This window comes from Salvelinus sp. IW2-2015, linkage group LG31, assembly GCF_002910315.2.
Source record: "Salvelinus sp. IW2-2015 linkage group LG31, ASM291031v2, whole genome shotgun sequence".
NCBI classification, from domain to species: domain Eukaryota; kingdom Metazoa; phylum Chordata; class Actinopteri; order Salmoniformes; family Salmonidae; genus Salvelinus; species Salvelinus sp. IW2-2015.
The window spans coordinates 26,676,871-26,688,863 of record NC_036870.1 but is presented as its reverse complement, the minus strand read 5'-3'; the positions used below and the strand labels follow the sequence as shown (position 1 = coordinate 26,688,863).

General features: G+C 43.7%; 1 pseudogene; it reads left to right on the top strand.

The window, feature by feature from the left end:
• LOC111955777 (syndetin-like) overlaps positions 1–11,993 on the top strand; it is a 322,304-nt pseudogene that overhangs the window by 85,190 nt on the left and 225,121 nt on the right.

Sequence of the window (11,993 nt, the reverse complement as noted above, 5' to 3'; positions counted from 1 at the left end):
GCTGCCCTTCTCTGTCGCACTACCATGGCTGAAGTCTCTGCCTGCCTTTCTCTGACACTAACCATGGCTGAAGTCTCTGCCTGCCCTGTCTCTGTCACTACCATGGTGAAGTCTCTGCCTGCCCTGTTCTCTGACACTACCATGGCTGAAGTCTCTGCCTGCCAGTGTCTCTGACACTACCATGTCTGAAGGGTAGGCTTAGAGAGACTGAGTAGAGGTACTTAAGTAACATGCACAGTGGGCTGGGAGCCTAACGCAAAGCCAGGTTCAATGTTAGCTAGCTAACATTTAGGCTCTAACTAGAAAAGCAAAGCAGCTCGGGAAAGCAAATAATAAGCGTCAGCTAGGAGCCGGCCAGCTAACAATTAGCTAGGCTATCCCCCCAGCTAAGCAGTATATGGTTGGCTTGAAATGAAACGCAGCTTTCTTCTGTCAAAATTAGAAATGTGTAATATCTGAAAATGTTAGGTAGACAACGGGCTAGAGAGCTATTTGTCACGTCCTGACCATGAGATGAGCCCCTGGTTCTGCTATGTGTAGTAGGTCAGGGCATGACTAGGGGGTGATGCTAGTATATCTAATTTCTATGTTTGGTGGGCTAGATGTGGTTCGCGCAATTAAAAGGCCAGCTGTTTATTCGTTTGGCGGCGGCTGATTGGGATCATATTTAGGTAAGGCTATTTTCCCACCTGTGTTTTTGTGGGATATTGATTGTTTGTTAGTGTGTTTGGGCAGTCGATCCTCACGGTCTTTGTAAGTTTTGTTATTGTTGTTTTGTTTACGCTTTCAGCTTAAATAGTAAATATGTGGATACTATAGCTGCCACTGTTGCGGGCCTCTGGTCCGCTCATTTCGCAAGATCGTGACAAACTCTTGCTTAGGGCTGTATAGCATCATACATGGATAGATGGAGCACGTCTCGCCATCCCTGTCAGGAATGCCAATAGGCCACAGGCTGGCCCTTCAGTTTGAGGATGTAATCCGGAGAGCGGTGTTTTCTGCCATCTCTTTAGTACTGCATAGGGCTGCTAATTCGCACTGATTTCAATACTTGATGCCTACGCAGAAGTGGGGCAAGCAGCTTATGGCAGCTGCTGTTCAGCCACAAACAACACAAACACTCCCTAAGGGCGCTGTGTCCTCTTGAGACTCATCCTAAGTGTTCTGTTTTAGAGTTGACCTGAAAGAGACCTCAGTAAAGGAATAACATGGCATCTTGTTAATGTGTTGGCACAGTTCAGGACCAGCAATAATACTTGCTTTCAGTTTTATCCAATGTTACTTTTAGTTAAGACAGCTTGAAAGAACAACAACAACTGCAAGAAGGAAACAACCAATAAAGACTAGATCAAGTATTGACACAATGTTCTTTGTCAGAAATGGCAGGTTCGAAGCAATTCAAGCACTTAGACTACACCACACGCAGGTGTTCAAGGGTGTTGTTGCCATTCACTAGAGAAGGACATGGTAATGGGTTAGGAAATATCATTTGTGAGAAGGCTGTGTTACTCCATACAAAATGGACAATGGCTCCTTTCCTGTCTCTATGTGTTAGTGCTGAGCTATTAACCGACATTCTTCATTTTTMMGGTTATTAAACAACTAATTGACCGACGTCAGTTCAATTATTTGAATTCTATTTAGTTCGTTTTTTTTGTGAGCCCAATGRGACGTTTCTCTAGAGAGATATCAAATCYTTCACGAGAGAAATCAAGAACTATGTTGGACACTGGGTGCAAGGGAGTTGTAGRTTTCAGTAAGCAAATATTCAACCTAGTTTGGCGCAGAAACGTGGTAATTAGCTACAATGACCATTGCGCCTGTTTTTTCCCACTCTGACATAGAAGGATCAGAGAAGAGACGGCGAAGTGAGAGGTTTCACTCTCTCCAAAATCTGTACAAAATAAGCCCAGTTCATTTCCATGGCTRATTTTGGACCTAAGCTTGTCGCCTGTCTTCCTGCCTTTTGGACAACGACTCTCATTGTTAGGGCGGAGACATGAGCCATCTCGTCATTATATACAGATCTCTGGACGGATACACTTTTACGCCTGAAAGAGGAATGTACACAACACAATGACGAGAGTGGGATATAGACAGTTTGTGATAAGTTAGCCTTATCTACTTTAAAGAACTAGTAAAATGATTTTGTCAGAGAGCTCTGCAGCGTACTTTAGCTAGGCAGGTTAGCTAAATAAATCAAAATAAAATGTTATTGGTCGCATACACATATTTAGCAGATGTTATTGCGGGTGTAGTGAAATGCTTGTGTTCCTAGCTCCATCAGTGCAGTAATATTGAACAATACACACAAATCTAAAAGTAAAAAAATGTAATTAAGAAATATAGAAATATTATGATGAGCAATATCGGAGTCTGAAGTATAAATATATGCACTGAACAAAAATATAAACGCAACATGTAAAGTGTTGCTCCCATGTTTCATGAGCTGAAATGAAAGATCCCAGCTCAAAAAGCTGATTTCTCTCAAATTTTGTGCACAATTTTGTTTACATCCTAGTTACTGAGCATTTCTCGTTTACCAAGATAATCTATCCACCTGACAGGTGTGACATGATCATTACACAGGTGCACCTTGTGCTGGGGACAATAAAAGGCCACTCTAGAATGTGCCYTTTTGTCACACAACACAATGCCACAGATGTCTCAAGTTTTGAGGGAGCGTGCAATTGGCATGCTGACTGCAGGTATGTCCACCAGAGCGTTTGCCAGGCAATTGAATGTTCATTTCTCTACCATAAGCCACCTACAACTTAATTTGAGAGATTTTGGCAGTACGTCCAACCGGCCTCACAATCACAGACCACGTGTATGGAGTCGTGTGGGGGCGAGCGGTTTGCTGATGTCAACGTTGTGGACAGAGTGCCCCATGGTGGCGGTGGGGTGATGGTATCGGCAGGCATAAGCTACGGACAACGAACACAATTGTATTTTATAGATGGTAATTTGAATGCACAGAAATACCATGACGACATCCTGAAGCCCATTGTGAGGCCCATTCTTTAAAAATGTTTGGTATCTGTGACCAACAGATTCATATCTGTGACCAACAGATGCATATCTGTATTCCCAGTCATGTGAAATCCATAGATTAGGGCCTACTAAATGTATTTCAAATAACTGATTTCCAAATATGAACTGTAACTTAAATTGTTCCATGTTGTGTTTATATTTTTGTTTATTATATATGTGATGGACAGTATGTATCGACATTATGGACAGGATACGGATTGAATATTTGGTATATTAGTATGACTAAAGACAGTACAGTATGGGGAGCACATAGATAACGTTAGATGGTCTGGCTGACTGGCTGCTACTGCCTGGGCATTAATTTCCTATTTTTCTATTGATTGTAGACCTGACAGAGACAATGGAATATTTTCAATGTTTTCGGCAATGGAATGTTCACTATTTTTGGCTTTAGAAGGTCCATTAAAAAGCTCTAAAGTCATTGTAATGTCATTATTTCATAATGCATTTAATGTTAAAAAAACTACTTTGAAACTGAAATCGACAACCGTAATTACTTAAAACAAATAATCGAACCGAAACCAAACCGACCTCAAAAAGCACTATTCGCTCAGCACTGGTACAGTATGTGTGACAGAGCATGGTGTTCACATGCCATATGCCACAAATTGTGGGTCAGGATATAGGAATGAGTGGTACATTAGAGTTCTAGGTCACTGATAGAGTCCAAGTGAAGCCTTGACTCGTGTTTAGGTGATCAGCAGGGAACTGACCTAACAATGTCCTCTCCCTTGAATTCCAAGCTACAAGACACTCTTGAGCAGATAGAGGTAAGTAGGAGCTTTTCTCTTTGTTCTTATTTTTCATTTGAAAAATAGTGGAAATCCACCCTACCTTCAGTATTTTTATGCTTTATTGAGACCGTAATGAAAAGGTGGGAGAGGCTGAGCGATGAGAAGAGGACACAAGGATTGAACCCTGGTCTCCGGTGAGGAGGCATACATGTGCTTATTGCTGGATGTGTTACCTATTCCATCACGGCTCTTTACACATAGGAGCTTTTCTTACTATTTCTATTGAATGAGTACACTGCGATTTGTCACACATCTCAAAGGTTGTTTGATACTAAGCATATTAAATATTCCATGTCATTTTCTGAAAGCCTACATCTAAAAAGAGGGAAAAAGTGTTTTGTCTTGAAATGTTTAGTTGTTATTTTTCAGTTCTCCCTGCTACATATTGACATATTCAAAAAGCCATTACTGCTAGAATGGTGAACATAGTTAATATTATCCATTTAATTAAAGCCATATTTTAATAATTATGTCTAGAGAATGGTATTCAATGCAATTTTCCAACATCCATGCTTAGGGAGGTTCATTACCTGGGGTCCATGTGTATGTATGACGCACACACGCCGACACATAGCTTGACTGTGTGAGTAAATGCACTCCTCTGAGAGCGCATGGTCACACGCACGCACGCACGCACGCACGGCACACACACACACACACACACCCACACACACACACACACACACACACACACACACACCACACACACACACACACACAACACACACACACACACACACACACACACAACACACCACACACACACACACACACACACACACACACACACACACACCACACACACACACACACACACACACACACACACACACACACACACACACACACAACACACACACACCACACACACACACACACACACACACACACACACACACACACACACACACACCACCACACAGCGAGAGTGACACCGTCCCTGCTGTGAGCAGTGTCTTGGTCTCGACATTGATCTGTTGGATAGATGTAATTTGGAAGTCTTGCGTGGAGCTCCCCTGGTAGCTTTAGCTCCGTGAAGCCTCAAAACATTTTTCTCATCATGCTCTCTAATCCTGCTTTCTCTACCGTACATCAGACTCCTCTCTCAACCCGGGCCTCTATGGAAATGCAATGTAGCCAGCCATCTGAATAAAGCACATTCACCAATCATATTTTACCGTTAGCACCACCCTCTTTTCAGTCTGTCATAGTTACTGTATAATAGATCCGTTCATGTACATATAAAACTCAGCAAAAAAATAAACGTCCCTTTTTCAGGACCCTGTCTTTCAAAGATAATTCGTAAAAATTCAAATAACTTCACAGATCTTCATTGTAAAGGGTTTAAACACTGTTTCCCATGCTTGTTCAATGAACCATGAACATGCACCTGTGGAACGGTCGTTAAGACACTAACAGCTTACAGTCGGTAGGCAATTAAGGTCACAGTTATGAAAACTTAGGACACTAAAGAGGCCTTTCTACTGACTCTGAAAAACATCAAAAGAAAGATGCCCATGGTCCCTGCTCATCTGCGTGAACATGTCATAGGCATGCTGCAAGGAGGCATGAGGACTGCAGATGTGGCCAGGGAAATAAATTGCAATGTCTGTACTGTGAGACACCAAAGACAGCGCTACAGGGAGACAGGACGGACAGCTGATCGTCCTCGCAGTGGCAGACCACGTGTAACAACACCTGTACTGGATCGGTACATCCGAACATCACACCTGCGGGACAGATATAGGATGGCAACAACTGCCTGAGTTACACCAGGAACGCAGAATCCCTCCATCAGTGCTCAGACTGTCCGCTATAGGCTGAGAGAGGCTGGACTGAGGGCTTGTAGGCCTGTTGTAAGGCAGGTCCTCACCAGACATCACCGGCAACAACGTTGCCTATGGGCACAAACCCCATATCGCTGGACCAGACAGGACTGGCAAAAAGTGCTCTTCACTGACGAATCGCGATTTTGTCTCACCAGGGGTGATGGTCAGATTCGCGTTTATCGTCGAAGGAATGAGCGTTACACTGAGGCCTGAACTCTGGAGCGGGATCGATTTGGAGGTGGAGGGTCTGTCATGGTCTGGGGCGGTGTGTCACAGTATCATCGGACTGAGCTTGTTGTCATTGCAGGCAATCTCAACTCTGTGCGTTACAGGTAAGACATCCTCCTCCCTCATGTGGTACCCTTCGTGCAGGCTCATCCTGACATGACCCTCCAGCATGACAATGCCACCAGCCATACTGCTCGTTCTGTGCGTGATTTCCTGCAAGACAGGAATGTCAGTGTTCTGCCATGACCAGCGAAGTGCCCGGATCTCAATCCCATTGAGCACGTTCCCCCCAGAAATATCCAGGAACTTGCAGTTGCCTTGGTGGAAGAGTGGGGTAACATCTCACAGCAAGAACTGGCAAATCTGGTGCAGTCCATGAGGAGGAGTAGCGCTGCAGTACTTAATGCAGCTGGTGGCCACACCAGATACTGACTGTTACTTGTGATTTTGACACCCCCCCCCCTCTCCCCCTTTGTTCAGGGACACATTATTCCATTTCTGTTAGTCACATGTCTGTGGAACTTGTTCAGTTTATGTCTCAGTTGTTGAATCTTGTTATTTTCATACAAATATTTACACATGTTAAGTTTGCTGAAAATAAATGCAGTTGGCAGTGAGAGGACGTTTCTTTTTTTGCTGAGTTTATATTCATAATTAGAAATTATTTGCTATTCGGAAAAAAGTCAAATCTACAGTATTTTCATATCTCAACGTACATTGAACATACTGTACTGTAATTTATAAAATGAGTAGAATGTACAGTATTTTGGTTTCTCAAATGAAACTTCCGTAGTGTGATATTACTTTATAATATACTTTCTCTACTTTCCATTGTTAGACAGAAGTACATTAACTACATTTTCTGCCGTAAATAAAATGTAGTCTTCTTCATCCTTCGACCCGACCTGTCTCCCTGTATTTATCTCAGCCAGCAGCTCTGTTTAACATCAATGGTGGGGCTCCTTTGACCTTGGGGGAGGCTGAGTGCGTATTCCCCCTGGTTCTCCCTGGCTCTCTGTGACTGACATGTAGCCTACGTCCCAAATGCCAGCCAATTCCTTACATAATGCACTACTTTTGACCAGAGCTATATGGGTCCTGGTCAAAAGTAGTATACTATATAGGGAATAGTATACAATTTGGGACACTGGCTTAAAGACAGCAGCTTCAGCCCTCCGCTATGGCAGCTGTTGCTAATTGTCTTGGCCCTAGGAGTTGATTCATGTCCAAATCCCTTGTCTTAACACTTCGAATCCCTCTCTCCTCCATCCCTCCCTCCCTTCCTCTCCTCCTCTACCCACCCAACAGGAGCAGCTGGATGTGGCCCTGTCCAAAACCTGCAAGCACTTTGACGTCTCCCACTACACCAGAGTTCAGCTGGCGTACACCGTCCTGGGAAAGAGCCAGGTGAGAGATCCATCCTCTGTCAACAGATATCTGCTCTGACGGCTTCTGTCCTCATCATTTTGTCTTCCATTCCCCACTTTCTCTCCCCCTCTTCCGTCTATATTGTTCTCCCTCCCCGACTCCCCTTTTTTCCCACTACGTTTCTCTCTCTTTCTCTCTCTCGCTCTCTCTCTCCCTCTACCCGTCCAGTGGTGGAAAAGTACCCAATTGTTATACTTGAGTAAAAGTAAAGATACCTTAACTGAATGACTCAAGTAAAAGTGAAAGTCACCCAGTAAAGTACTACTTGAGTAAAATTCTAAAAGTATTTGGTTTTAAATATACTACTAAGTATCAAAAGTAAATGTAATCGTGAAAATATACTGAAGTATCAAAGTAAAAGTATAAATAATTTCAAAATCCTTTTATTAAGCAAACCAGATGGCACCATTTTCTTGTTTTTTACATTTACGGATAACCAGGGGCACACTCCAAAACTCAGACATAATTTACAAACAAAGAATTTGTGTTTAGTGAGTCCACCAGATCAGAGGCAGTAGGGATGACCAGGCATGTTCTCTTGATAAGTGTGTGAATTGGACCATTTTCCTGTCCTGCTAAGCATTCAAAATGTAACGAGTACTTTTGGGTGTCAGGGAAAATGTATGGAGTAAAAAGTACATTATTTTCTTTAGGAATGTAGTGAATTAAAAGTAGTCAAAAATGTCAATAGTAAAGTGCAGATAGCCCAAAAAATGACTTAAGTAGTACTTCAAAGTATTTGTACTTAAGTACTTTACAGCACTGCCTGTCTCCCTTACTTCTCTCTCTGTTGATGTGTGGTGATTCATTTCTGAGTCACCCCCCTTTCCTCTGTATTGTACTCCCTGTTTCTCTCTCCTCTATCCCTCTCTCTCCTCTATCCCTCTCTCTCCTCTCTCTCCTCTCTCTCTCTGTCTCTCTGTCTGTGTCTCTGTCTCTCTCTCTCTCTGTGTGTGGATCAGGAGTGATGAGTCATACCTGGGTTAATATTATTCTCCCCATGCTGAGGGAAGTGTCTTGTAGTTTTTACACTGTCTCCTCTCCCCACTACCAACACAGAATCACAGATCTATAATCCCTAGTAAAGCTTTTCCATTATCACCAGTAAAGCTCCCCACCCCACCCAACTGTCTGTGAGATGGTATATTTGTTTTATATGCTTTATTCAGGGGACTGTCAGTGTCTGGACTAAATCTTTGTTCAGGGGACTGTCAGTGTCTGGACTAAATGCTTTTGTCAGGGGACCTGTTAGTGTCTGGACTAAATGCTTTTTCAGGGGACCGTTAGTGTCTGGACTAAATGCTTTGTTCAGGGGACTGTCAGTGTCTGGACTAAATGCTTTGTTCAGGGGACTGTCAGTGTCTGGACTAAATGCTTTATTCAGGGACTGTCAGTGTCTGGACTAAATGCTTGTTCAGGGGACTGTCAGTGTCTGGACTAAATGCTTTGTTTCAGGGGACTGTCAGTGTGTGGACTAAATGCTTTTTCAGGGGACTGTCAGTGTCTGGACTAAATGCTTTTGTTCAGGGAACCGTTAGTGTCTGGACTAAATGCTTTGTTCAGGGGAACTGTCAGTGTCTGGACTAAATGCTTTGTTCAGGGACTGTCAGTGTCTGGACTAAATGTTTTTCAGGGGACTGTCAGTTTCTGAGACTAAATGCTTTTTCAGGGGACTGTCAGTTTCTGGACTAAATGCTTTGTTCAGGGGCTGTCAGTGTCTGGACTATTGCTTTGTTCAGGGACTGTCAGTGTCTGGACTAAATGCTTTGTTCAGGGGACTGTCAGTGTCTGGACTAATGTTTTATTCAGGGGACTGTCAGTGTCTGGCTAAATGTTTTATTCAGGGACTGTCAGTGTCTGGACTAAATGCTTTATTCAGGGGACTGTCAGTGTCTGGCCTAAATGCTTTGTCAGGGGACCGTTAGTGTCTGGCCTAAATGCTTTGTTCAGGGGACTGTCAGTGTCTGGACTAAATGCTTTGTTCAGGGGACTGTCAGTGTCTGGACTAAATGCTTTGTTCAGGGGACTGTCAGTGTCTGGACTAAATGCTTGTTCAGGGGACTGTCAGTTCTGGACTAAAGCTTTGTTCAGGGACTGTCAGTTTCTGGACTAAATGCTTTGTTCAGGGGACTGTCAGTTTCTGGACTAAATGCTTGTTCAGGGGACTGTCAGTGTCTGGACTAAATGCTTTGTTCAGGGGACTGTCAGTGTCTGGATAAATGCTTCGTTCAGGGGACTGTCAGTGTCTGGACTAATGCTTTGTTCAGGGGACTGTTAGTTGTCTGGACTAAATGCTTTGTTCAGAGGACCGTTAGTGTCTGGACTAAATGCTTTGTTCAGGGACTGTCAGTGTCTGGACTAAATGCTTTGTTCAGGGGACTGTCAGTGTCTGGACTAAATGCTTTGTTCAGGGGACTGTCAGTGTCTGGACTAAATGCTTTGTTCAGGGGACTGTCAGTTTCTGGACTAAATGCTTTGTTCAGGGGACTGTCAGTTTCTGGACTAAATGCTTGGTCAGGGGACTGTCAGTGTCTGGACTAAATTGCTTTGTTCAGGGACCGTTAGTGTCTGGCCTAAAGCTTTGTTCAGGGATCCGCAGCTGTCTGGACTAAATGCTGTTTTCAGGGGACCGTTAGTGTCTGGCCTAAATGCTTTGTTCAGGGGACTGTCAGTGTCTGGACTAAATGCGCAGCAGGAAATGCTAATCTTGTAGTGTATTCAAGGTTTTAAGTATTCTAACGTTTGTCATTTTGATTTGCCGTAACAAAAAATGTATCAACCGCTACAAAAATGAAATATAATCCACATAATAATTTGACATGTCTTGTTGCTGCGGGATTCTTTTCTGTGTGTGTCAGTCTGACTCAGTAACTGTGTGAAGGATGAAGTGAAGACCACCCCGCAGCGCTCTCTGGATCGGCCTGCCTTCCTGGGAGACAGATAGCAACTCTGGGAAAGAATTCCTGTTGGCCAATCAAATGTCTATTTACCAACTCATCAAAACAATACATTGTATAATGATGGTGATGAATGAAAGAGGTTAGTTAGAGAAGCCATAAAGAGATTGTCTACCAATTCCCATGCCATGTGTATTTTTCCCATTCACGGAGCTACTCATGTGGAAAACAAAAACATGCTGACGTGATGATTAGTGTCTCTGTATGATTGACAGCCCTCAGCCATGAGGCAAGAGTGGCCCTTAGCATCAGAGACCGCGTCATCTGCAGATCATCAGCTTTTTAGAGTAGGCTATCCACAATCACAATGGTTGTACTCTCCATAATGATAAACACCTTCTTCAAAGTCAGGGCAGTGATACTGAGTAGTGAGAATAGTGCCGGCTCTGAAACTCAAGGACCTATTGTTGGCCTGGCTCAAGGCCCTTTCACGCTTTGTGTGGGTGATTGCACGTACTTTTGTATTTTGTGTCCCGCTCCCTTATCTATGCACACAGAACATTGGTGACTTTAGGGCTTCAAAGCTGAAAGGGTCTCATCATAGCGAGGCCGTGTTCAGTTTGATATAAATAAATGTTCCTTCGGGTGAACAAGCAGCTCTCTGCTCCTCTCCGTGTGGCTCAGCCTTGTGTGCCGCCATTAGCTTAATGAGTCCAGGGTACGCGTCCCAAATGACACCCTATTCCCTATATAGTGCAAATGTTCTCTCGTCAAAAGTAGTGCACTATATAGGGAATAGGGTGCCATTTGGGACACCGGTCAGCAATACTGTTTACACCTTGTCTTTACGAGTATTTTTGTTTGCATGTCTTTACTTGTATTATTCCATTTGTCTAATGGACTCATCTGTCGGGTGCCTGGTACATTCAGAAGTACTTGTTAGCGAGCGGTTGTGTTTCCATGGTTTCGTCCCAAATGCACACTATTCACTATATAGTGCACTTCTTTTGAACAGAGTATAGGGCTCTGGTCAAGAGGAGTGTGCTACGTAGTGAATAGGCMGTGATTTGGGGAACAACCCATGCAGTTCTTAATCACTTAGAACTGCCTCCAGTTCAGCGGTAAAGACGCCGTCAACCTGCTGATTGGCCAATCTACAGATGCATAACATTCCTCTCTGTGCTATTGTGTTGACGTTGATTAATGATCAGACACTGGGTYAGAAACAAATCACAGAGGAAAAATAAAGCTCTTTATTTAGCACAGTATTTCAAGGAAAATAAGGGCCAGATTTGTCTCTGGGGTTGGTTTAGTTTTTTGATAAAGGGCCGAGGAGCAAACATTGAATGAATCTGTAGTTTGGGCTACATCTCAGATGGAACCCTTTGACTGTGCTGGTGTTCATGCCATGTCACAACACTATCCGTCCCCCGTAATAATCTGTTTCCCTGTGCCTCTCTCCATAGACGGCCATGGACCAAGTCCACATGCACTTCACCCAGGCCATTCACAACACTGTGTTCCAGGTGGTTCTGGGATACGTGGAGCTCTGCGTAGGCACACCGACACCAAGTTCCAGAAGATGCAGTACAGGGACCTCTGCATGGTAAGGATGCTAGCTAGCTACCTTCTCCTATCATCTTACTGTAGCAAGGCCAACCAAGACCGTACCTAGGATTTGTGTCTTCTTAGCACGGCCAACCAAGACCTTACCTAGGATTTGTGTCTTCTTAGCACGGCCAACCAAGACCTTACCTAGGATT